General features: G+C 40.8%; 1 long non-coding RNA gene across 1 annotated transcript in view; it reads left to right on the forward strand.

Moving 5' to 3' along the window:
- Window positions 1-1,064: 1,064 nt before the first annotated feature.
- The window catches only part of LOC106889399, a 38,526-nt gene continuing 11,949 nt past the window's right edge, over window positions 1,065-27,641 (forward strand). Inside the window, exon 1 of the long non-coding RNA XR_001412301.1 lies at window positions 1,065-1,302. This is a non-coding gene — a long non-coding RNA (uncharacterized LOC106889399). The remainder of the gene's footprint in view (window positions 1,303-27,641) is intronic.

Genomic DNA, 27,641 nt, shown 5'->3' on the forward strand with positions numbered 1-27,641 from the left:
GATTCAGCAGCTTCTGGGGATGCTCAAAGCCATTATTGAGGGGGTTAAAGCCTCCTCTCACCAATACGAAGCTGCTGCTATCCTCATGAGGTCTTAATGCAGAGAAACTCTCCCCTGCCCATCCCTTAAGGGGATGAGCGAATCAACACCTTACACAACACCTAGTCTTAAGAAATCTTAATTAACGATTGCTGTGCTGTCTATTGGGGCACCTCGGTGGAGAAAGCATCACATTTTTACCTGCAGGACTGCAATGTGTTTGCTTTCACAAATTTCCCACACATGGTTGGGCACAACGAGCACTGGCAGGTCACAGGAGGCCTGGGAAACAGGTCAGTGCGGCATCGGAATGGGTCTTTTCTCCTGAGAGTCCCTGTGAAGGTCAGGGGTGGAGAGGGCAGCAGACAAACCCGCTCCTCTGTACACCCAACTGGAGCTGGTTAGAGGGAAAACGAGTCAAGTTCCCCCCCAGCTTCCCAAAGGCACAAACAAGATCCTTAATGAGAAATTACTTACTGTGGCTCTTGCTCTTTCTGCCTCTTCATTATTACTGCTCATTATTTCCACCCCGTCGGCATGCCATAGGACCAGTCCCCCCACCATACGGTGGGAGACACCCTACAGGACACAGACAAGGGTGACAGTCCCTCCTTCGAGACTAGGACAGTGCTTGGAGCATGTTACATCTGGGATGATAATCCATGAAGTTTTAGGCTGGCACTTTTTGGCTGTACCCTTTGTGTAAGCAGGGCTGGTACAGAGCTAGGGAAGCCCTCCCCTTCACTTGTACTTCTGAAAAATAGGAGATTAGGTTAAATTGAAAGAGTTTGCTCCTCAACATTTAAAAATGCTTTGCCTTGAATTTGTAATGTAAACTCGACATCTCCCTGAAACATAAAAAATAGCGTTCAGCTGCGAATGCGACTGCAAGTGACAGCAGAGAACAACTTGCACTGTAAGGAACTACGAGGCGCGATGAAGGCATCCCCAGCCCCTTCGCCTTTAAAATGCCATGGAAGCACCGAGGCTTTCGGCAGAACACCTTATCTGCTCTCCAAAGCTGTGACTCTTCATCCTTTCCTTATGAAGACCCGGGGGATTGCTTACTTAGCATACACCGGAGGCAATGGCTAGGGTGAGCAGCCACCGCAGCCAGAAAACCCCAGTCGAGAGCACAGGCAATTACCCTCCACACGCAGAGGCTCCGGAGCTGAATCCTGCTGAATAGAGAACCCCTCTGGCTGAGCGAGCCGTGTGTGCCCGGGAAGAGCAGGCACTTGCTCTCCGCTGAAGAGCAATGCAGTAAGTGACTCGGGGATTGCAGCAGGCACTGCTTCCCAGGATTAATCGGGAGCCGGAGCCTTGCAGCTTGTGCCGGGAGAGAGAGACAACCTCCAGCCCTGGGAGTAGTGTCAGGGCTGCATGATTTTGTTGTTGTTGTTGTTTCTAAAACAAAGTGGAGGGTTGGAGGCATTCTGCACGGTGTGGATGTGTGTGTATTGCAGGGGAGCGCTGGCTGGACTAGTGCTGTTGGGTTTGGGGCTTTTCTCTGTAGTCATGTTCGCCAGTGTTTAAACAGAGAGGGTGCTTAATAACTTAATGTCAGCCTACGCTTGTGTGCTCTTTCTTAATTACACAGCGTGCCGCCTGTGCTCGAGTGCAAACTATTTTCTGTCCTATCACTCTGATGCTGGATGTGCTGTGCCACGGGGTAATGATAATTGTAGATTGCAACTGTGTGAACGAGCACCTTGATGATGAGCAATACTTTTATTTGACTTCAGCAGATATGGCTAATTTCTACTTTGAGGTACATACTTCAATGGGGTCTGAAATTGCAGGTGCTTTTTCGTAGATAAATGTTCATAAGCAGTACTTTATCTTAGCATAGCTGTGGTTTTCTTCTGATTCAGATGTTCTGTTTCTGTAGTCTGCAATAACAGCTCTCTATTTGTACTGGGTAGGAGAGGAAAGCATGATTTAAAGTTTGGTTTATAAGAAGGGGGAATTTTGCACAGTTTGAAAGTGTTTGCAAAAATTATAGTATGAGCAATAATTGCAGGCCTTTGGAAGAAACTCTGTGCAGCATTTAAAGCAAATTTGACTATGCAGTTTTCGTTCTGTTAATTTAGGGACTAATACTAAGCTGTATTCATCTTGTTTCTTGCTACAGCATTCTCAATGACTTATGAGGCTCTGCCTTGAGAATAACTGCCATTTTGGGCTTCAGGCACATTTAACTCTTTAAGGCAACACATGTTAAATTTTTTAGAGAGCAGTGCCTGCAAGTGCCAAAAGTCAGGGATTCTTTTCTTGCTGTTCAGTCAAATGTCAACATTAAATAGCCATCGATCTCTCGTAAAGGAGCACTAATGAAATCAGTCTATAATTTTCCAACTCAATTTTTGTTGAGGCTTATTTAGTTATCGTAAACTATTGGGACACATATAGGAAGTCTTTACACAATGAAGAAAAAATTTCCTCTTGGGTTTGTCTGTCATTTTAGTTTTGAGCAAAATTCGTAGTGTGCCTTTATTGGAAGGGATAATTCTCAGAAATTTCCCAAATGAAGTTCAGTTTCTGCTGAAAGAGTTTTTGCAGGGATGCTGCTAAAGGTGTGTGCAATGTTTAGTCCCAGGCACAGCTAATGACACTGAGAAATACCCTGGAAGTTACCGCACCTCTCCACTCATGCAACATGCATGTCTTGGAGACCCTTCTCCTTAAGATTGGTACTCAGGTGCTTATAATGACTATTTCCTCCAACACTGCAGTCAAGACAATTTTGTCCTTTTTGCCTAAGAGAACCCTTGTGACATATGGTACTACTGAGTTGCAATCGTTAAGATAATGAACAATTAATAAGCAATAATTATTCTTCATTAGCTGTACAATTTGAAGATGGACAAATCTACGAGGAGGGGGAAACACATCTGAATCTGATCTGCTCCCCTCCCCCCTTTCCCGCCTATCCTGACTTCTCCTTTTCTGTTTATGAGCACTTGGTCGTCATTATAATTGAATTTGTTATACTTGAACCAAAGATCAGTGCAATTTTCCCAGTAATGGGTTCAAGATCAGTGTGTATTTCACCTGTCCCCGTTTTTTCCATCTAGATATCCAGCAAAGCCAATAATGAATTTGGAGGATATGAAGATTTATTATAAAATATCTCTGAATGAGCATTATAAGCCTAGTATTGATTTATCTATCAGGAGGAAATAGCAGGAATTTCACCTGTAATTAAAATGTACTCAGAACACACAGTTTTGATGACATTATCATCAGACATTTTCAGGTAAACTAATTCTGGTAATTTAACAGGCTACTGTTTGCAAATTATTTCCTCCGAGGAACAAAGTGGGGGGAGGGAAAGAAATGCAAGTAAGAGTTGATGTTGGAAAGACACTAGATTCATAATGAGAATTACCAGATGAATAGAAAGATTATAGCTGGTTTTATGCCTTCATGCAATTCTGAGTCTCTAATCAAAATGTGTTTCCTGAACAGGAACCCTAGAATTATTTGCCAGATATTATTGTTCATGTCAAATTTAAAATGGAGAACATTAGGTATAAAATCTAATTTCTCAGCGGTCTAGAATAAGTATATTAGTAAACAAATGTTCTCACTTCTTCATCCTGTCTTTTAAGTAATCCTGGCAGGAGCCTTGCCTCATAAGTCAAGTTCACTTTATTGCATTGTAATCTTAGAGAGAGACACGCAAAGGGAAGTTTACTGATTTTATCCTGCATTGCCAGTAATGAGTTGCAAGTCAATTTAATTAATAGTAGTTGCTCAACATTTGTCGTCACCTAAACTACTTTAATTTCCATCATTATATCTCTACCACTTTGTCATTTGCAGAAGCACTGATGTTCCCTTACGATCTGAAATATGGCTGCACTGGCTTGTCACTTAAGTGCCAGAGGCAAAAGTGCTGGTACAAAAACTGTATAAAGCAATAAATATGCTCCCTAATTTCAAAGCACAGTGAAAATGTGTGTCATAGTTGCACCAGGAACCAATGGCGTAGACAATGTTACATTAGAAGATGCGACGTTCAGCACAACCTCAAAGAAAGAAGCGTAGCTGTATTCATACAAGAGTAGAGAATTTTTGTACCATACTTAGTAGAGATGTCACATTTATGAAGAAAAATATCTTACAGCTAGTGACGTCCAAAAGTGCCATATACATAGCCAGTAGTTTCTTTCTAGCTACAAAAGGAAGGACATTTTCTTTCTTTTCTGTTATTCAAGGGTAGACTTTCTGATAGTGTCAACTACTTAGATATGCTGCATAATAATTATTTTATTCATATGTATGAAAGCAGATCTCTTAGAATCTTCATTATACATATCTACTGTAAGCATCAAGATTGAATTCAATTGGAATTTTAAAAAAATTTCAAATATATGCATAGACAATCCATTTTCAACAACAAAATGAATGTGCTACTACTTGCTACTATCACTTCTTACCAAGGGCAATTGCTTAATGCTCTGGTAATGCTACAATTCAGAATATTTTCATTACCACAGGGACTATCTTCACTTTCCACATCCACACAAGCTCCCACAACCTACTGTGCATAGGGCAGCAGAGCAGTAGCATTCAAGGAGGATTAAAGGACTAAGGTTGAGTACTTCCTAAATACTGCTGCCTGAGCTGTTGTTTTAAGCAGAAGCAAAAATAACGTACTTGGCTCTTCCAAATACTGTTCAAAAGGTATAGTTACGTACTCAAAAAAAATCCAGAATTTGAAAGATCATGTCCTACGTTTTGTAAAGCATCTTCAGAGTGCACCTGGAAGACAGTTTGACCTTCAAAAGATAAGGAGGAGCTGGTCCATGATTCCTCCACCTTACATACCCGTTCTCTAAAGCTGTCATCTGGCTCTCTGGAATACTGGAATACTACTTAATACACTGAACTTTAAAATAAGGCTGTGAAAGTATATATCCTAATAAACTTGATGATCAGTGATAGACTGCAAATCAGATATCTGATATGCACTGAAACATCTGGAGGAAACTCCAAATGCTGTGTGCTCAGTTCTGAATCTTAATGAGTAATTGCATGGAACCTTTAATGATCTTTTCACCCCTTTTCAACATAAATACAAAGGAAACAAAATGTGAACTGAACAAGGGTTTGCTTGAACAATGGCTGCAGAAAAACACACCTTTTCTCAGCATTATTTTAGCATTTAAATTTCAAATCTATTTTGTCTAGCCCTGGCGAGACTAAGCCTCTGGGGGTCCTATCCACAGATATCCTGAATTCAGAGTAGTCAGCCAGAGAGATTCCTAGACAGGAAGAACATCATATCCCCAGTGTCAGTCAGTACTTTGTTCAGAGGGAAAGATGGGGAAACGAGACAGAAGGTTGCTGAAAACACAGATGCTCACATTTCTTCTGCTAGAAACAGAAAAGGGATTTATTTCTTTTTATCATAAATCATAGGTTTTCTCTTATTGCTTTGCTTTAGACTTTCAATCAGTGCTGATGGCTGTAAAGAATGACATGCTCAAGCAAATCAAAATTATCTGGGGGAAAAGCCTCCCCTTTCTCTCCCTGCCCCATCTGATTGATTTCATGATTACTGCAGAATTTGCTGCACCACACATTCATAAACTGGTCCAAAGTAGCTGATGCCACCCATCCAATTTTTGTTTTCATATTCAAATTCAAGCTCCCACTCCCTCTGTCAGCATCACCAATATATCTATGACTTCTTACCAAATGACCGTATCACACCATATGCTGCAGAATTGTTCTGGATTTTCACCAGCTTAGTTTAAGATTCAGCCCTCAGTCTGAGCATAATTCAGCTAGGAGGAGGTATAGTAATAGATCATTTTTTTCCACCTCACTTGGAGGCATTAACTGTTTGTCATGTTGAGTCTTGGCATATTGATTCCTTTACCTCCACTGTAAAAATGGAACATCTGGTCAGTGGGGTGACCCAAGTCGTTTTGCAATCCTCGTGCCTTCTTTATCAGGGAAATCAGGGGGAAGAACGTGGCATGTCAATACACCAGAGTGGCTGAGCAGGGCTTGCTCGCATTCAACAGTGATTTTTATATAGCCTGGTGGGAGCCATGAGCCCCATCAGAGACTATGAACAACTGCAGGACTGAAGAGAAGAGGAAGCCTTAGCCTTCATCACAGAAGGAGCCAATTTTTATCAGCAAGAGCTTGTCAGGAAAGTGTCTCCCATTATTAGAAGCCCCGGTAATGACAAATCCTAGCTACTTACAGTCATGAAACTTGTATAATCCAAAACAAAAAGATGGAGCTCTTTAAAAAATAAAGACTCTGTTCTTTTTGTCTTCCACTTTGGGGATTCTTTAGGATTCCTACTTCAAAACTTTCTTCTACAAACATGAGAGCATTTTTGAAAAAAGAATTTAAGATCCTTGCACAGCCAATCACCTCACCCGAGCTTCAAAAGCATCACCACGTACAAAAATCATACAAGCTTAAAAGTCAGATAACCCCTATATTGTTAGAAGCACAATTGTACAAAACATTGCTTTCTCTTTTTTGTTACAATTTAAATCCCTGTCTTTGCGTCTTACAGCCAGGGAGAATGTTTCCTAGGAAGAAAGATGGATTTGTCTACTGTCTACATCTGCAAACTACCAGAAAATACTGTTTTCTGAATTGGATTCTGCTACCAAGTTCACTATATCGTCACTGCAGTTTTGTGAGTTGTAAGCAAAAGACAGCCAGAAAGGAAACACTCAAGTAAAGCACACTGATCCAATCCTTTTTAAGTTCCAAAAGTATTCAGAAAGATCTCTCCTTTCCCTTTTCACGTGCTGTATTTGGTCAGCACATCGAAGATGACTGGCATCATATTCTCCTGCCATTCAGACTCTGTCACACCATTACAGCATTTACAGTTCTCATCCTTATGCTCACAACGGGTATTTTCTGCAAAGAAGCAGATTCTCCTGTTCAGAAAACACCTGCTGTCACTTCATATCATTTTCCTTCTGCCAGACATCAGTAATGAGCTCTTTTAAGAACTGCCTGGAGAATGGGAACAGGTTGGTAATCACATTCTACCAAGTAAAAAAATAAATAGTAATTTAAGCCACAATAGCATCTGTAAAGGAGTTTCCCCCACCTCCACCTTCTGCTTCGGGTCTTGATCCCAAATCTGTGGAAGGCAATGAGGAGACTCCCACTGACTTTGGATCAGAACCAGAGACTTCTGTGAAAGGTATATTGAGAATATTTTTGGTAAACTACGGCTACTTGCATTCACAAAAGTCACTCTGTTCGTGGCACAGGAAAACAGGAGGAGTGTGAGAGATCCTGACCTTGCAAACACTCGCCCTTGTGAGCAACCCTCTCCTGTGTCAGCAGCCACCCCTTCATCATGGTTTGTTTGCTCAAGTCCTAGCACATGCATTAAAGATTTATAACAGGACTGTTAGAGACAATAAAGTTATGTGCCGTCCTGTTGTTTTCTAGTAGTGGCTTGACTTACATTTGGTGTGGAACAAAGGAAATAATATTTTAAAAGAGGAAAGAGAGCATAATACAAGCACAAATAAAATTTGGTTACAGATAGAATTTGAGTAGACAGAATAACTTTTTTATGAAGAAATACTGTGCCTAGAGAGAATGTTTTGTGTAGTACTTCATAGCCTGGGATTTGATTTAAACTGCCCTTTAGACATTCTTAGATCCCAAAATGCAGCCAACTGGAGCAAACCAGCACAGGGATAGGACTATTTTCTCAGCATTTACTTCCTATAATCCTCATAAAATTGAGATTTTGGTAAGAAATAATAAGTGCATACAAATGAAGCAGTGTCTCTGAAAGAAACAAAACCAAAAGCAATACATCAAGATTTGGAAAGGAAATGAGAACATATTCCACAGGAATGTTTCCTCAAACAGTATTTAGCACTAAAGCATTTATTTTCTTTAAACTAAGAGAAAAAGCAATGTGTCACCTGAATGGGTCGCAGCTGGATGTACCTGTCTCTTGATGAAAGAGGCTGATCACTTCAGCAAGCAGCCCAGGGGAAAGGCATGTTTATGCTTCATTTCAGGCATACAGGACAGGGCTTGTACAGCCAATGCTCACAGCAATGGCTGATACTCATATTTGTTTCCAAAACTACTCTGTGACACCATGACTGATGAAAAGGACGCTTTTAGGAAGCACTATCCATGCAGAAACCATCACTGTCCGTAACAGCAAGTGGCTGAATAACAGTAAAATACTGAAAGTGCATTTTCTATGTAATGGTGTACATGTAAACACACACACAGATGCAAACCTTAGGGTTCATCCTTGGGGTTTCCACCAGCTGCCCATTAAAAGGGCTGCTAAGAAGGACTTGAGAGTCACTGGAGCCCACAAGCAACACAAGATTTATGTAGCTTTTATCCACAGCATGAAAGGAACATACTAAGTTTCTTATGAAACAAAGAAAACTCAAAGCTTTTCTATTCCTTTTTTTCCCCCTCATACTCAGCCACAGATCTGCCACCTCTGAGCTTCCTTCCTTGAGCTTGTACACCTGAAGAACATAGTACCTTATGAGCACTGCTCCCTACTCCTGCCTGTGGGTGAGGAAAGCACAGATTAAATACAACAGAGATTGAGCTAAAACACACAATTTGAGTCAACAGAACAGCTTTCTTTTAGTTCCCTCACAGCTATGATCTTGCTCTAAAAGTGATGTCATGTTTTCAGGTGATATTTAATCAAATGGTCACTTGTTCATAAGAAAACACCTGAACTGGCTGCTAGGCTTTTTTTCTTTTCCTAGTGCTAAAGCATAAATGTACCAGGCATGGAACAAACTCTCCAGTGATATTTCCTTGGGTTCCAAATATCTGGACATGCTATACGTGTAGTAGCTGAAACCTATCAGCCTACAGATCACTTCCAAATATGAAGGATTGGTCTCACTGTTTATATACAATGGAGTTACCATTGCTTTCATAGCAATCTCATCCCATGGGATCAAAATTAAAGTGTGTATATAAACATGCTGCCCTCAAAACCATTTATATATGCTCCAGTGACTTCCCTGGGCAGCTTGGTAACAGAGGAACTCATTGAATTCTTCTTAGTTAAAATTCACAGAAGTTGCAGTTTAAAACTAAATTTGAAAGACAGTTTATATAAAGTGAACCACAAGTGCAATCAGTCTAGGGTGAGATTTCATTATGAAGTCTGATTTACTGACTTAAACTTTTTGGGCTTTCTGAGATAAACTTGAAGCATCTGGGCAGTCTATTACTGTGTCTCACCAGATAAGAGGTAACTCCTAAAGATACATTACCTCAATTGCTTGCTGTCTTAAATGCGTATCCCCACCATAATGCAAGTATAATTCTAATAAAAAGTTTTCTACCTTATCTGCAGTTATTGCCGTGGTATGTGATAGCAATAGCTGAAAGATATCAATATGAACTTTGCCAGAAATAGCTCTAGCCCAGCTTTGAAAGACACTTTTTCAGGTGAAGTAAAGAGTTCACCTTTGAAACTTCTCATCTCCAGGAAACATGAGTCTCTCTAAGCCTTGGCCAGCTGGAAGCAGACTCTGTAGGAAACTGCTGTAGAGTCCACTTGGAAGCTGACTCTAGCACAGGAATTGAAAGAAATGAATTTGGCATCTAAGAGGAGGTTTTGTGGAGTCAACGCTTTCTAAGCAGAGGACAGAGAGAGGTTTGGCAAGGCTGATGCATACATTATTGACATTTTGTGTCACAAAGGGGTAATCCCAGATCTAACTCTGAGCCAGCTGAACTTGCAGTGGTCTCCAAGCCCACCCTTCCCAGGTACATGACTTAAGTGAAGCTGCGTGACATAGACCACAGTCTCTATGTGGGCAGGTGAGTGTAAGAGACTGTCAGAAAACACACCCATGCAGAAACACCCCACCTTTTTTGCACTAACCTGTGACTTTCTGCATTTCTTACTACCCACACACCAAAGATGTAACTTCTGTGTGGACAGTTGTCAAAGAATTAGCACAGGAGTGTTGAGAATGGAAATAATTTTGCCTACTTTAGGTTGCTCAAACCGAAACACTTTTTCAAAGTAATCATTTGGAAGTGGAAATCAATGATGGTTGGCATCACACTCAGAACATTGCCTTGGGACACTGAAGTGCACAAATGCTTTGCTGATATTCTGGAACCAGTGCAGGAGAATTTTCCAAGTGATTTTCCATCTCACAGCAAGAAAAACATTGCATTTTCTTATTTACATGTGGACATGTATTTGCAGCTTAAGCAAGCGTCTGCAAAACATTAATGCCCACAGCAGTTTTTTAAAATCAATAGCAGAGGAGGAAATAACTCTGGCACTTTTAACAGAATTTTATCTATTGGTTTTGGTAAGAATGGGATACTCTGTATAAACAAAGTCTTGTTTCCTTATTTGTGTAGGGATCAGAGTGCTTGTCTTTAGCTATTTCTCCTGACAATTCGTTCCTGTAATCTCCTTATGTTCCTACGTCAAAACCTTTGGCTAAATTGAGAGGTCGCTTAACTGAAAATTTAAGCAACTGAAAATTAGTAAACATAACAGGAGGCAATGGAAAAAGTCACCCCACAAAGAAAGAAACACAGTAAACAATGGGAAATCTGTGCTACCTCATCTACTAATTCTTTTTTTAAAAAAAACCCTCTTTGTTGCAATGACTTGCAAGTTACATCTGCTTATACTAAGTTTGTCATCTGTAAAATAATTTACAGCACAGTTAGGTTTGTTCTAAGGAGATCCTTGATATCTAACAGTGGTGAACACTCATAAAATACATGCAGAACTGCATGACTGGAGGGCGTTGAGAGCCTGCACACCTCCAGGACAGTGAAGTACCAAGGCAGAGATTTGAGATGGGCCAAGTGACCTCTTGTTTTGGTGTGTGTAGGAATCCTCAAAATGGCTCCGCATCAGCTGAAAACTTCTTTACAAATGCAAGGTGGATGACATTACAAGCCTTACCTAGAAACTGCTGTCGCGTGACTTCTCACTTATCTCCTCCTCAGGAACAGGGACACCATTCACAACACTAGCAGATCACTGTTTAGAGTCAGAAATAACTGCCGCTAACAGCAGCGGCTTGTCTGAAGCACCGACCAGGATGTCTCCTGGGCCCTCTCAGACACTTGGGAAGGAGCCATTCCTGTCACGAGCTCACCTCTGGGCACGGGCAGCTGTGAGAGGAAGGAGCAACTGCAAGAAACTGGTTTCAGCTACAGGGAAAACAGAGTTTCAATTGAGTTTTCACAACAACTGGGGCAATGCAGTCCATAGAGCCCAGAGTATTGGACAGGGCATTTTCACTTCAGGGAAGCCAACTACGGAATCAGTTCCCAAAGACCATCAGGCAACACGAGATCCTGGTCGCCTCAAAGAGGCACTGCAGAATTGTTCTCTCTCCTTACAAGTGACGTTCAGTAAAAATCATTCGCTTATTGCGTTACCACCACAACAAAACAGAACCCCAAGGAAATAATCACTACCCCATATTGCTCTCTCAGAGTTGGGATCCTACAAGCAGAGAAGCCATGAGAATCTCTCAAATGACATTGTCATCACTGTCCTCTGGGCAATAACCAATACTATTAGTAGGGCATTTCAAAAATGTTTTCTGCAAGAAGTGACTTTGCCTCTAAACAGATAATCTTGGGTGAAAAAAGTATTTCTTTTTCAAAAAACATATTTAGTATTTTGTCCTTTTCTGTGAAGAACAAAATCACTTTTTTTTAGTACATGCCAGTCATGAGGGTTTGTTTGTTTAAGTCTGTCTCGGGCTTGTGTAAAATTAAAAATGAGCAATTTAAGCTGTAAGTGTGAATACAGTTGAAAAGTTCTTGGCCCACCAAGTCCCGTTCTAGCTGAGCAAAATCAGGATTGCTTCACCCTAGAGCTAGATCACCACCAAGGTGCCCTGGTCTTCAGAGGGGAAGGGGCTGTGTTGGAAGGAATCATTCTAAAGCACCAACCTAGAGCTGCAGCTCCTCTGCTCTCACATTTTTCTCTCTTTTTCCACCCCCTCTTCATCATATTACCCAACATAGTTTCTTGCCCATCGAATTTCTGGAGAATTTAATAAGCTTGATCAGGAAGAGAAATGTTTCTCCACTAGCTCTAATAAATACACTCATTTTCCTGAAGGAAGAGGATCTTTGAACAGCAGCAGGGTATACGATTGCAAGCAGACATTAATTTTCTTACAGAACTGCCCGATAGCACTTTTCTGAAATATCTGGAAGTTCCACTGCACAGAGAAAGTCAGCATTTTTTAGAGCAGTTTAAGCCATAAAACACCATAGTAACCATCAGGGAGAAATAAGAATAACTGTTCCTTCAAAAATTTTTGAGTCATTAGACTAATTTTCAACCTTTCCAGTACATGATATATTATTTAATATCCCACTTTACCTCATATCAGCAAACAACATCTTTCTATTCTAAACTTTTGTTTTTCCTCCATTACTGATGCATTTCTCTCTAAAATAATGGATTTTTGCAAAATGCTTCTATAAGAGAGATCAGAAAGCAGAAGCAGCTGCAAACAAGGTTTCATATGGCTGTGCCAGTTCTCCCGAGTGCAATGCATTGTCACTGCTGCTATTAAGCATATTCCTCACCTTGAAAGCTGAATCAAAGAGAATTTTAAAGCAAGGAATAAAATTAGAAGACCAAACATGTAGAGGTAAGGAAAGCTAGATCTGAACCAGTACTTACTAGAATTAGTGAAATCAGGATTAGGATTTCTAAATAATGTTCTGGATGTTCTTTCCATATTTGTATTATTGTGAAATAAAAAAATCAGTAAGTGCTCTAACTGCAACCTTATGCCAGTGATAAAAGAAGGGGACAGTCAAGTTCCTACAACTGTTAGGCTTTTCTCTTATGACATATGGGCTAACTATCACTTCTTTTTTTCCACTTGATCTCATGGTAAGATTAGCTTAATGAGTTTTCCCCCCAGTGATTTGAAGGGCTGAATAGGAAGAACAAACTATTTCTAAACAGATTTTCTGAGCAACGTTTTCTGATTTCTATTCTTACAGTTTCTTGTGGTTGTATTAGCACTTTCATTTTTTCCCCACAGAGCTCTAGCTAAAATAAACTTTTATTTGATTAAGGCGTCATTCAAATTGGCATGCAAGTTATTTAATAACTAGTAAAGTTCTTGTGAAAATGTTTAGCAAGTGAGAATGCATTTGAATGAAAAAATGCCACTTATTCAAATAGCAAAGATGATTCTACAAATATATTTTGGGATTTTTAGATCACAGTAACTTTCTGATAAGCTACTGTTTAAAAATGTGACACTAACATGAGCACAGAACATAAACCCTGAGGTCATTTACTTGCAATCCTTCTCAAATATGCGACATTTGCCTGTAGAGCAGAACAACTACAGGGAGTCTGCAAGGGTGCTGTGAAAAGCACTGCTCCGTAAAGTCCTTGCTGGTTACTCTTTAGAAAAGGAACTTGTGAAGGAATAAAAGCACTTTTTCACCAGACCACAAGAAAAGATGAAGAAATAGTTTCCAGCTGCTAGAAGTAAAAAAGGTGAGGAAGTACAAGTGCAGAAGAAATAGTTTCCAGCTGCTGGAAGTAAAAAAGGTGAGGAAGTACAAGTGCATGCAGAGGGGAAAAGGGGAAAAACACAATTCTCCTTTGCAAAGTGGAAGGAATGACGAGAAGAAGGTGCTCAAGAAAACACCTCTATGTGAGGAAAGATTTGTATATAATTAACTTCTTTTTGCCAAATAGCAGGTGCCAACATATTCCCATGCAAACCAAAGCTGTTTTCCCTGCTTGAGTGGGATAGCAATAAGAAATACATTTATTATTCATTAAATGACATCAAAGTACTTTAATACGCCTCAGCGTTTCCGAACAGCATTCAAATCGCAGCAATACAACTCTCTTCTCACCTAATTTGCTGTATTAACAGCCAAATGCTATAGTTTGTGCTTTAAACTTTGAGTGCTGGAAAGGAGAAGGTAATTTTCTTCGCCGTGTGTTATAGCTAAGGCAGGATGGGAGAGCAGCAGCTCATCTTGCTGAAGCAAAGGACCAAACACTTTCAGTCAGAATGGAGAATCATTTAAGCATCCAGAGTCAAACTCTTAAAAAGAAGCTTTTCTCAAAAAAAAAAAAAAGTTTGGCCTTATACAAAGCTCAGTTCTCCCATATTTTAAAACGGGATTAATAAAATTTAGCAACCTCCAAGGATGTGAAATGTATAAAATTTCTGAAGTAAAGCGAGATAGATGCTGTAGTGTCTGCAAGCGTTGCTTTATGTGAGGGTTCGGGGTTGTGGGGTTTTATATATACACACACACAAAATAAGTAAGGAATAATCAAGATTTACTCTTATGGTTTTCTCTGCTTGCTCTTTGGAAGCAAGTCTTCACATTGCTGTCTTAACTGGCCACAGGGTCCCAGCCTACATCTGCATGATGGAGAGCTCTGCATAGCATTTGCCCGAGTGCCACTGCACACCAAAGCAGATGGAAGATGATTTATGGACTTTGTTGTTTATGGGGATAAATGAGGACAGAATTATGCCTAGTTCACCGTGTCCCAAATAATTCCTTGAGGTTATAAAGATTGTACAGCACTGCCTTACCAAAGGTTTATGCCAGCATAAAATTAAAATAACGGGAAGTGAACTACTGAAGCAGAATGCACAGGGAATGTACCAAAGCACACAGTGCTGTGGGAGATAAATTTATCTACAACTGAACTATATCAGCCATGGAGAAGAAGCAAGTTTTATTCCCAGTTAGTGCTCAGTGTTTCCAGCTAAACAAACCCAGATTATATTATTGTCACCAAGTGCAGCATTTGGCAAACTACATCTACAAATAGAGTCCTGCAAACTTTAGGGCATAAACAAATGAATCTGAAAGCTAAATAGTTTTTTCTTCTTCAGAGAGAATCATTCATAGATCTAAAAGCAGGCTGTAATACAACAAATAGTTAAAGTGGGATACTCTAACCAGCGTGGAGATGACCGCTGTCATCCCTGAAGAGAGTTCAGAGACACAGTAGATGTGCTCCCAGATGGTTAAAGCTGGCAGCAACATCTCATCAAGATGCAAAATAAGGCTGAAAATGAATATGCAAATCCATTAGTATTGATGTTATTTACTACATGCCTCCCAGGTAAGAACTCCATGTTTTTAAAGGATGATTCCCAGCCTGCACTGTCTTCTGAGTCTTGAGAGTGACAGAACTGCCATTCATGAATTCCAGCACATCCTAGGAACTAAGGCTAGTTTTATACTTTATTAACATCACTGCAGTTCAAAACTGAAAATTGAGCATTAATCTGCTTGTTACAACTCTGGCCAAAGGCTTATTTGCAAGGAGTTCTGTTTTTGGTACGCTAACTCTTGCTTTCATGGCTGTGTAATAAGATCAGGCATTGAAAAACTAGCTCATTTGGGGCAAATGCTACTGAAGTAGTTATATGGGGCTGTAGTCTCAATAAGCATAGGATTTACTATTAATTAAAAAATGGAAGAGTCCAATATTTGCAAATAAAATGCTCTGAAAAGGTTCTGTGCTAGGGAGACAACCCTTCCAAAATAGATTTCTATCTACCTTGTCCAAGTCCACAATTCTTCAATGTTTCTGTAAGCAGTAATGTTTTTGTCCTGCGAGACAAATGCCCATTGATTTCAGTTTCTAATGACTGCTAGGTCAGGCTTGCTATATATCTGCTTAATTAATTTCCCTGACCTTCCTTCCGTTTGATACTCAGGATGACAAACTTCCATTGTACCAGCTGTGTGGATGTTAGTCTGAAGCACTTATGATGTCAAAGGCTTTGTATTAATTTACTAAGCAAGTTATTTCTAGCCATTTTTTTTGCAAATATGCCTGGTCAGCATAGATTTATGATTTGTTTTTTCAGCTCAATCTGATATCATTTGTCACATGGATTTAAATTAATGCATACACATTGACCTACAGGAAGGAGATGGTTACTGTTTCTTGAAATATGAGGAAATAATCTGAATTCCAGGGAGGATTTTAGATAAACACAATTTTTAAAGTTGGTAAATTCCTTCCTACTTGTAATTAGCAAATCTTCAATTTTCTGCCTTAACATTTAATAGTAGAAGTGGAGACCAAAAAAAAGCAGTACCATATCCAGGGTATCCTAGGTGCCATCCAGCAGAACAAGAAAATACTTTGAGCCTGCATTTAAGTCTGACAATGTTAGTTGTATTTAGGTTATAAGTGAAAGGCACAAGAATAGATTGGCTCCTAAATCTACCTAGGAACCTCTGTTCTCATTAAAGTCTATGAGAATTTAGGAACCCAAACACAATTAGGTATCTTGTCCTTACTGCTTTATTCTCAGGGCTGCCCTAAGTGCATATTTAGATTTAGACGTGTGTTTAAGCCCTTAAGTGAAAATTGCATTCAGAGAAGTGATCTAAAACTAAAATATCAACCTGACTCTTCCATACTTGCAAATCAAATTTACTTTGACAATAGGTTAACATAAGACATGGCTGAGACAGAGAGCCTAGAGCTAGATGGATTGTATGATTTAATGCTCTGCAATTAAAAGACAAAGCCCAGAGATGCTGTGTGGTAAAGTTCTGCCAGGATTCTGTTGTCTGCCTGCATGCCAGTAAACTGGAGTAGTTGCCATGCTACTTCATGGAAGATTATTTATTAAGTCAATGGTTTATTTAGTCTGCTTAAAGGAGGTGGGACAGAACACCGGGCTGGTATTGCCATGATAATTATGCTATTATTATTATTTTTAATTAATATTAAGCAATCTGCTCCTGCAGCCAACTTCAAGACACTTCAGAAGCACACTTCTCATTCTCTGGCTGGAGAAGAAAAGCCTTCATTCTAGGCAAGGGTAGGATAAATAATATTTATCTAGGACTAGGATAAATAATATTATCTAGGACCCTACAGAAAATGACTTTTTCCGTGTACAGGAAGAGAAAACAGACTCTTGATTTCATTGTCTCATCTTACAGGAGAGAAATTCCCTTTTTTTTTCCCCGTCTCTGAGAAAGGAAACATATGCTGACCTTGCATCAGAACAGATAGAGTCCCAGGTCTGAAGATCCCACAGAGGAGAAACTCAATTCCTGCCTCCATGCTTCTAAAGCTCAGCGCACTATTTCCGTGGACAGAGCCAGACATGCCCTTCCTCACCCTACTGACCTGGGAAAAGTGATTTTTTCTACCTGTCCATCCAAAACTACCCATCACTCTCCCCAGCCTGTTCCACCCCTGCGGTTTGCCAGCACAACTGCCCTCCTTCTCACTCCCTGCACTGGGATGTTAAGGGGAAATATTTTTTAACACTTTTCAGAGGTGAAACAACATGGATTTTTTTATACAAGGGATTTGGCATTAGGATAGAGGGAAAGGAAAGAAAGGAAAGAGCAGCTGAGCACAATGCCCTCAACTCAGCATATCTGACCACTACCCCTTTTTAGCAGATGAACTTTATAAAACCACTGGAAAAGACCCCTCCAGCTCACATGGGGGATGGAGTGGGTTTTGGTGCTAAAGGCCTTGAATATTTTGCCATTACAGAATCACAGAATCTTCATGGTTGGAAGGGACCTTGGAGATCATCGAGTCCAACCACAAAAAAGAAACAGCACTACCACCAAACCAAAACCAACACACACCACACCCAACCACAAACAGACACAAACCAACAATCTCAGGCACTAGAGCATGCCCTGAAGAGCCATGTCTACACGTTTCTTAAATACCTCCAGGGATGGCGACCGCACCACCTCCCTGGGCAGGCTGTTCCAGTGCCTGACCATCTCTCAGTAAAGCAATTCTTCCCAATATCTAATCTAATCCTCCTCTGCCGCAACTTTAGACCTTTTCCTCTGGTCCTGTCATTCACTTGGGAGAAGCAGCCAACACCCACCTCTCTACAACCTCCTTTCAGGCAGCAGTAGAGGGGTCAGTGGGGCAGTGACTGTCAGTACCAAGTGACAGTATCTGGCTTGCGGAAAGCCTTGGGAACTCAGAGCTGCCTGACCCAGAGAAGAGAGCCATAGTGAACTGCGACCCATCCTGGTGCAATGGGATAACAGTATGTTGTATTCAGTCTTTAATAGAAACAGTCTTCAGAAGCTATTTTAATCAATTAAGGACAGTTGAACCCTTTAGCATGTGGTTAACATCATCTACTTATTACATACTTAAAGTGCAATTATGGACAGGAAAAAAAAGTTTATTTTCTATTGACCTCTTTTTACTCAAGTGAATTAAGTCTACTTCTCATCTGCATTCAGACTCCCAGCTGCTTCCTGGCTGAAATAGATTCTGTAGGCTTTTTATATCCAGTAGCAATGCAGTAATGCCATATGTAAGGCTGGGGTGGCTCCTGGTTCCTAAATTATCAGGCTGTTCCTAGTTTCAGCACAGAATCATTCCCAGGTTGGCGATTCATGAGGTAGCAAAGAACCTAGATGCAGTTCCCAGGCTGTTTTCACGGTTAGAAAAGGAATCGTGCTTCTCAAGCTTAAAAAAAAAAAACAAACAAAACACACACACAAAAAAACCCCGCCAAAACCAATAAAAAAAAAAACACTAAGGGAAAGGAAGATGGTTTTTAGAGTGCCGTTCTGTAATGGAGCACATCTCTGAGACTATTAGTTATCCAACAGAATGAGGGTAGAGTAAAAAGGATAAATGTACAGTGATGGAATTTTCCTAAACACATATATAAATAGCAAACCATCACACTTTCACTAGAAGAAGCAAAATTTGCAGGAGGAACGAGTTACTATACCTTGAAATGCATCTAACTTCAGCAGCTAAAAATTATCTTCATATAAATAATAAAATAATCTTCATATATTGCTTCAACAACCAACAAAGCACATCTGAAATTCAGGGGAATGCATGAGAACGCCTGAAAACACAACTGCTCATATTCTTTTAATGACATTGACGCAAGCTTTTTGTTACCATAATTAGCTTTGTCAGAAGACCTTAAACAGAAAGGAACAGAGGGGAGTCCCTGCAGCACAAGCCAGCAGACACACATACCAGAGTGGTGTGTAATAAGGATTTCCCCAGTTTCTTAAAAATGGATCTGCATTCGCTCCTCACCACTGCACTTACACTGTCATTTGATGGACAGATATGCATAGGCTAGCTACATTTCACCAGTAGATTGCTAATACAGTTTCAAGGTTATATGTATAAGAAACCTGGCAAATGCTTTAGTTGGTATCCACTGCGGAAGGTCACCAAGACAAAAGAAAACAAACCAACCCCAGTGTAACATTCAGGAAACTACTTCATAAGCTAAAAGAAGTTTTAGGTTGGGACAAAACATCCCATCAGGACTTCAGGCTTCTGCAAAGACTTAGGACTTTAAACTACACCTTCTGTAGATGCCAAAGGAATAATTTGAACACCATTCTTTGTGGTCAAGCTTGGGTTTTTCTGCTGGTGCTATAATATGTAAACACTTCCTACTAAAAATTGCATATCAATACAACTGGCCATCTCGAGTATCAGACAACTGCTGGCACTTTTCAAAGTCAAAACTCTGCTCAGACTTCCCCTTGAGAAAATGAGGGGTTTATTAGTTGGCAGAGAAGGGGAGGTGATACCAAGGGGAATTTGGCTTGGGAATGCAGTGTTCCAGTTAGAGCATCCTTTCTGGCAGAAAAGCTTTCCTCAGCGAAAGTTCGGCAGGGTTTCCTGAGACTACTTCGTGCTCAGACCTGGTTTTATGGAGACCTCAGAAGATGTCAAGATGATGCCTTCACACCTGTGGACCCACCCAGCCATGCACAAACTCTACTATCTTCTCACTGCCAAGTCAGCACTGCGTCAATGTGTGGAACTTGCAAAAAAAAAAAAAATCAAGGTGGAGGAGGGCTAAAGTTTGTGCTTGTCACCTCTCTGCATAATATGGGAAATGCTGAGTGTAGGCTGTAAACTTATATGGCCCACTGATTTCATATATAGGTGTCTTGGAAGCACAGGCTTTACTCAGCCTGAATATTGCATTGGGTCTTCCTCTCCTCAGACCTGACCAAGCAGATAGCCACATGAATAATACTGCCCTTTGTTTTCCTGCTCATGGGGGCTGCTTGCTAGAAAGACAATGACATTTGTCAGGCATTTGTATTTTGGTTAGCCCAAAAATACTGGGTTAAAGTGAAGCAATCAGAAGTTTCTAGCTGCCCACAGTCTGCCTGGTGGAAGTCAATGCAGTTTTTATGAGGCATTATTAAAAGAATATCTCTAAAAATCAACCCACCCACTGCCAGCCCAACGTTTACAAAACTAATTTAGTTCAAGGGTGCTCACAGTCAAGTAAACGCAAGCCAAACATTATTCTCTGCTAGGGAAAAGTCATTCAAAGAAAGGTACTGAGCAACGTACAGACCATATTTTAGCATGCCCATAAAGTGCTACTTTCTGGTTTAGTGCTGTATATCTCTCTACTTTTGAATGGTTTGCCATTGCAATGTTCACTCACTCCAGGAAAGGTGCCCCAGGCAGCTGTAGCCTATGAGCCCCATTATTTACTGGGGCTACCACTGCAGGGTGGCTGACCTTGGCAACATCACATGCATCAGGCTGTTGGTGAGCAGCCTCTCCAGCCTCCTTCCCACACTGTCTTCTTTACCAACCAGCCAATACATGTCTTTCTTATTTTGAGGCTCGGTGTATTTATAAGAACTAAATTTTACAGCAGTCTCAGGCTACTTGCCATTGCTGTTTCCCCCCTCAAAGCTGTGGGTGCAGTTGGGGCAGTCGTGTAAGTGGGTGGAGATGCTTGACTAAATCTCACTTTGCAAGATTTGATTTGCAGAGGAGGCTTAAACAGAAATTCCAGCACTGTCAGGCTCTGACCCGACTTACAGACTGCAGGGCAGCATTGGAAGTTTCTGTTATTAAAGGAGCTTCCTTGTGTCTTTGCTTAATATATTACTCCTAGTTAAAAATTACTTTCAGTTTATTCAGAAAAATTGAAAAGGTCATGTGATTTTCTTCACCTTCCTTTAGAAGTGTTAACTCTTAGACTCTGCTAAAATTGAGGTCTGTCCTTTGCCATTACAGGTGACTCAATCTCACTCTAAATAGCCAGCCTGAAGCACACCAAGGCTCCTTGCCTTGTCCTGCAACAGAGAATCCATAGGACCTCCCGCCACACAAAACCTGAGCATCACCCACACCTTTCCACCCCAGGCTGTACACAAGCAGAGGTCTCATTTTTGTGTCAATACAGACCAAAACAAAAAACCAAAAGAAAGTGACAGGATTTTTTTAGTAAAGAGGAAACTATTTTCCCCTAGCCACGGCAACCAGATAATTCTTCATGTTAATCTGCAGCGACAGGGGAGAAGATCACAGGCTTTATTATTTCTGTGAGTTAGCTAAAGTCAGAAACATGGCAAAACTGGTGAAAACCAGGTGCCTTTTGTTCACCTTCTAAGAGAAGACCTATGGTGAATTATAATGGAGTTATAAAGTCTCTTTCCTCCACTTCCCTCTCCCCCTCCCCAGTCAAATCCGTGTTCGAAGAAACCAGACTGTTGCTGGCACAAGGGCAGGAGCAGCTTCTGAACCCATCACTGATGGAATGGCACCAGCCAGAACTGCAGCTGAGCAACAGAAAAGCAAGGGCTGGCTTTGAGCTCAATGTCCTGTCCTTCCAGATGCTCCCAAACTCAGCCGTGGCACACTGAACCTGTGGGAGATCTGGACTCATTCCTTAGCACAATGCACAGCACTAGGACCATCTAGAAGACCTTGCCAGGAAAATAATCCAAGGGGAAAGAACACTTAGTAAAAAAAAAAGTTCAGGTCTGCATTTGCACATATATATAAAAATCAGCTTAGAAAAGGCTAGTTCTGTAATGAGGTATAACAGCCGTCTGGTTAGTGCCTATCCTAACATAAATCCTAACACAGAAGTACAGCAAACAAGGCAGGAAAATTTAGTTAATCCTAATGGTATCACTTTGCTGCCTGCATAGTTTTAAAGATCATTGCCTGGATGCTCTGTTCCGAGTTGCGTGTCTGGAGAGATGGTGTTCAAAGGTAATTCTGTCTTTTTCAGGACACAGATTTGGGGATGTAATTTCTGTCTGTTAGATGTGTGCTTGTTTCTGGCCCAAAGTCAAGTGTTCTGCAAGACAATCAGCCTCCATTGCCTGCATTTGCAATTAACTAAGTCTCCAAGAGCACAGACATAAAATGAGCCTGTGACAATAAATAAACAACTACCAGTCCGGGGGCAGGCTGAGACCCTCTGGGACACATCTCACCTTATTATTCATAGGACTGAGCTGTTTGAGCTTAGTTTCCTTTCATGCATGAAAAGCTTTTGAGGAATTTCATTATTGTACTGAATATGTAAATATAAAGAGACAGAGTTAAACTAGCAGCAGTGCCTGGTTTTAAAAGTATTAGAGCTATATTACTTAAAGATATAAATAGAAATTGAACCTGAAGTTGGATCAGACCTCTAATATTTTTCTCTTCTTTAATGGGAAGTTTGGAAACTTGGAGTCAGCCAGAAAGCATTAGCAATCAAAGAAATAAGAACATAAGAAACCTGTTGGCTGGGTCAGACCAGTGGTCCACCCAGCCCAGTACTCTGCCTCTGGTAGCAACAGGGGTTGATGGTCATTAAGGACACCATGAAAGCCTGGCCACATTTGGCAGTCCCTCCTCCAACAGCCACAACTGCTGTGGTAGGGAGGTTTTAGGGAAGACCTCTGCTTAGTGCTTTCAGTGTCTATTTTCAGACCTGTTGTTCATAACTCATCCAACCCCTTTTGTGCCTGCTGGTACTGTCTCCAGTCACAGCAAGTCTCAGAAAGTCACTACTTGCTGAATAAAGAAGTACTTTTTTCTGTTTCAAAATGATATCCTATTAATTCCCTTGCATGCCCCCAAGTTTCCCTATTTTGGAAACTGGTGATTTTTTTTTTAATTAGGAGGAAACAATTTTCCCCACTCACCTGATGTGTGATTTTGTGTAACTCAAACATATTATTCCTTAGCCACCTTCTTCCCCCAAAACTGAAGAGTCCCATCATTTTCAGGCACTTGTAAAACAGCTAACCATCCCTTTGACAACTCTGGGGACATCTCTTTAGAACAACTAGTAGAAGATATCTATTCCTCAGCACACTGACAGGCTTTAAGATTACAGTGATCCTAGTCCATCAGAAGCCAAAATAATAAAGGAGGCAATAAGGGGAAAACCAGGCTTGGGACATTTGAGCACATTCAGAAGTTAGTGTGATCCCTGCAAGGGAGAAGAGACCTTCCAAACTGCTGAGTCAGTTCAGGCAAACCCTCATTTCTCCCTGCACACTAGATTCACTTTAAAATGTTCCTTGTGGCTAATGGCTCATTAATAAGGTATTGGCTGAACAGGGCTGTCGGGTGCCGTGCCAGAAACACAGTCTTTTATAAATTGAACTTGTATAAAGGTTCTGGCAGTCTGATTCCCAATGACCCACTGACAAGCTACTGATGTAGCTGAAGATGTGGAGATAGAATGTAATTGCACAGAATCTTTTTAATCAAGGACTACACTTCCAGTAATCTGTTGCAGTGACAAAGGAAACAACATCAGGCTGTAATACACGGCTGGAATCAAAGCTCTGTTCAGTACAGTCTTAATTAAAGAGTGGCTCTGACTACAAGTTTTATAGAATAGTCAATGAGCTTCCAGCTGAGGAAAGGACTTTTTTTGATGTGATGAAATGGCTGCATGTGTACTTAAAGCATGATCAGAAAAAAGAAACGTTTAAAAACACAGGTAAAACTGTGTACTTGGTAATACAATCAATACAGATTGGGATGAAAGGGAAGGAAGGAAAAAGGCAGTAATGACCCCCAAAACCCCAAGCACAAACAAAGGTATGACCAAAGCCATCACTAGCACAAAGCAGAGCTGCTTCAGGGATGCTGCATTACAGCCTAGCCTACAGCAGCCCCCCAGGGCTTGGGAGCCTGAGGACTGCAGACTTGGAGTCGATCCAAGGAGCACACACCAGAAACGGGAATAACAACCAGGGTAAGAGACATTGGGTGGTTTTTCACCCCTTGGACAGTTTTCAATGTCAGGCTGTGCTGCTGGTCACTAAATCAGTATTCTGCCCACCTCATGCCACCAAAGCCCATTCAGAAATTGGCCAATTGCTTTACCATTCTCAGAGATAATTTTTGACTGATCTCTATCTTTGACTAAACATAAATTGTAATTTTGCCCATCCATCTGGCACTTCCCAAATATATCCTGCAACTAGAAAACTCAAAGTTTCCGAGTTTATTTTGTCATCCCTCTATATATATATAAGCGCATTATAGCACAATGACCTGTCACACAGATCAAGCAAGTTTAACAGTATTTGCATGGGCTTCTCTTTGCCAGCCAACCTCAAATGCCAAAAAATAGTCTTGGACACCCTTGATTTACTAGAATAGATATAGCCCTACATGTCCTGTGAAGGACAAGAGACAGAGACTATGAACAGCTGGGACTTAAACTCAGGATCCTGACTGATCCTCGCTCTTCTGAGCGATGGGCCATTTATCCTTTCACCCAGCCTCGCCTGGTGACATGCAGAAGGAGGCTGCTATATTTGTTATCTACCTGCAGAGAGCTGGAGACCAGAGTTCAATTATCCTTAAATTCTTATCAGGATCCTTTGCTCCTGCCAGTGCTGTCATGGAAATGTAATGCATGTCCTGCCTCAAGGTTTTGGTTCATTTGTAATAAAAATCATCTGGCCTTTCTCTGAAGGAAAATGCAATCCATCCCACTGGGAGACAGTTAAAAAAAATATAGTTTATCTGGATGCCAACTGGATCCTCATCAGAAAGAAGCTTTTTGCAGGACTGTACAGAAAAGGGTGGGGGGGTGTCTGAAAACCAGAAGATTTTCTGTGATGTTGAATTGTTTGGCTGGTCGCAATGATTCCAGATGGTGCTCCAGGCACTCAGCGTTTCTGAAAATGGGCCAATTTTCATTCTCCCCGTTCTTATAGTAGCAAGAGAAAACTGTACTCTTGAGAAAAGAAAACAGGGAAAAACTAGTAATGATATTTCTACTTCTACTGTTGGCAAATTATAACCAAAATTAGCTAACATGCTGCAACAATTCTGGCTTTCCAGCTGGAGAGGGTGAGGAGCAGCGAGCTTCTCTGGATGCCTCTCATAGAAGAAAGCCCTGCTCCCTGAAACAACCCTAACCCAGACTTATTTCAAATCAAACCCAGGGTCACCTTTTCATGACACTTTTCATTTCAGATCTTTAATTATATTTTTTCTCCAATTCCTCATACCAGTGAAGAGACATAAATCTGTTTAAGTAGGGTTGGTTTTGCCAACATTTTGTAAGGGTTATTCATCCTTGCCTGTCAACATTTTTGATCTTCGGGGCCAACCTTCTGTAGGTCCATTTTTGCCCAGTGACCTGACAGCAGATGCTGAACAGTACACAACATCACGTCCTGCTTTGCAGTCAAATCCGTATTTCTACACAGGAGCACATCTACATCCCATGGCTAATTCATTCAGTCTTCAAAACTCCTTTGCAATATTTCTTCAGTTTAAGATAAGATGTAGTTCAGCTGGCATCACGCCTCTAGGTCACCATAAAGAAACAGAGAAGTAGCACAGTTAATTACACACATGAGCAGAAGCTCCAAACTTTCATCCTTACTGTCCTCTGCAGCCTAAACCTGAAAAGGTTTTTGGTCTGAAAAGGATCAGACACAAGCAGTGTCTTTGATGGGAGCCCAGTGTAAAACTTGTGTCTTTTTGTTTTGAACCACATCACACTCTCGACTTTGAGCTTTATTTTGGCTTACATTTATCTGATCAAATCCCTCTCCCCACAAATTACTGAAGCGTCTGAGAAAAAACTGTATTAAAAAAGCTTATGAATTAGTTATCAGTATGGATTGATGAGTACTCACACACACAAGACTTACATTTTTATTATAGCAAAGCTACTTTTAACTTTTTTTTTACTATTTTGCCTCTGAGTTAAATTAATGCCTTCTTGACTAGGAGTTTCCTTCATTAGTGAAAATTTAAGTTTTCATTTTAAATAAGCAATTCAGAAATGAAGCAGGGCTACATGATTTCTTCATGCCAAAGTCTTTGGCAATTTTACAGGTGTAACTCAGCTATTTTGGTAAAGATTCATCCACAATACTTTGCCTCAAATGTCAAAACATTGATATAGCCTTAATCTGGTGGGGGCATACACAGCTTTTCAAGAAGGAAGCACAAAAGATGTGTCTCTAAGAAATATCATGCAAGTTAGAATGCTAGACGTCACCACCACAAGGTAGATATTTATGTAAAAAGGTCTTGTTCTGCCTCAAAGTGCACCTTTTGTTTTTGTAAAATAAAGAAAAGCTTCAAAGCAGGAGTAGAAAAATATATTTTTCTTTTTACTGCAGATTTTCACATAGCTTTGCTTACAGTTCTCCTGGCTAACAGCCACACTTTAATTTATAAAATAACTGACAGGACCAACAGGCATGTTTGTCTCCTTCTGTAGGATTTTAAACAGCAGAGAGTTTAAACATCAGATACACCATTAAAATGAGTTCATATTATACCTATTCAGACCTTACAAGCTTTGGCTTAGAAGCCAAATCCACTTGTTTCTCTAAGACTCCTTCACGTATCCCCACACACCATGATGGAAGAGGATGCACACACTGTGCATCAGAGAACTGAGTGATAAGAAAAACAGCTTCAGACTCCTTATCAAAATATATAGTGAGTGAAGGATGGTCCTGTTGCAGACAGACATTCCTTTTCAAGCCCATCTAAACTTTACTTATCATGGGCATTGCTTTGCATTTTCCTGGCATCATCTATTAAAGGATTTCAGTACCCGATGCATCAATGTTCCAGCAGCCCCCAGTTGGAAGCGGGTACCGCAGGGAGGAAGGATTGAACCATGTTAGAGAATCACTGCAGCTCTCACACCCACAGCAGAAAGGCAAATAGAGGACCAAAGGAGCAGCCCCGAAGCCTGCCCAGGAGACACAGACCTCCCTTTCCCAGGCTGGGCTATGGGCTCTCACTGGCCAGCACCCGGCCAGCTGAAGGCAGCACTGGGGAGATGCAGCAAAACCTCCTGAAGTGAGGTCTGAGGGAGCTGGATGTCCATCCTTCCCTCTCCCTCCCCTCTGGGTTGTAAAGCAGCCGACACAAAGACAACACTCCAAGCTCAGCCCTGGCTTACCTGCCCTTCTTTAGCCAGTATATGTTGCTTAAGTCCTAGCACTTCCCACCATTGTGCCCAGTAGCCAGCAACTTGTAAAGTCCATCACTGATTCTACTCCACTTTTTTTACCTCTGTGCTACCATTTCACAGAATCACAGAATTGTAGTGGTTGGAAGGGACCTCAGAGATCATCGAGTCCAACCACAAAAAAAAAAAAAAAACAAAAAAAACAACCACACCTCCCCCCACCTAACCTTTTCTTTAATTCACGGGAAAAGATTAGCATAAAGTTATTATGTATATCCCTCCTTAGATTCAGAACTTTTGAATAAGCACTTTGAAAAGTGGTTCTGCTCAAGCCTGCTTGTGACA

This window comes from Calidris pugnax, unplaced genomic scaffold (genome assembly GCF_001431845.1).
Source record: "Calidris pugnax isolate Ruff unplaced genomic scaffold, ASM143184v1 scaffold70, whole genome shotgun sequence".
NCBI classification, from domain to species: domain Eukaryota; kingdom Metazoa; phylum Chordata; class Aves; order Charadriiformes; family Scolopacidae; genus Calidris; species Calidris pugnax.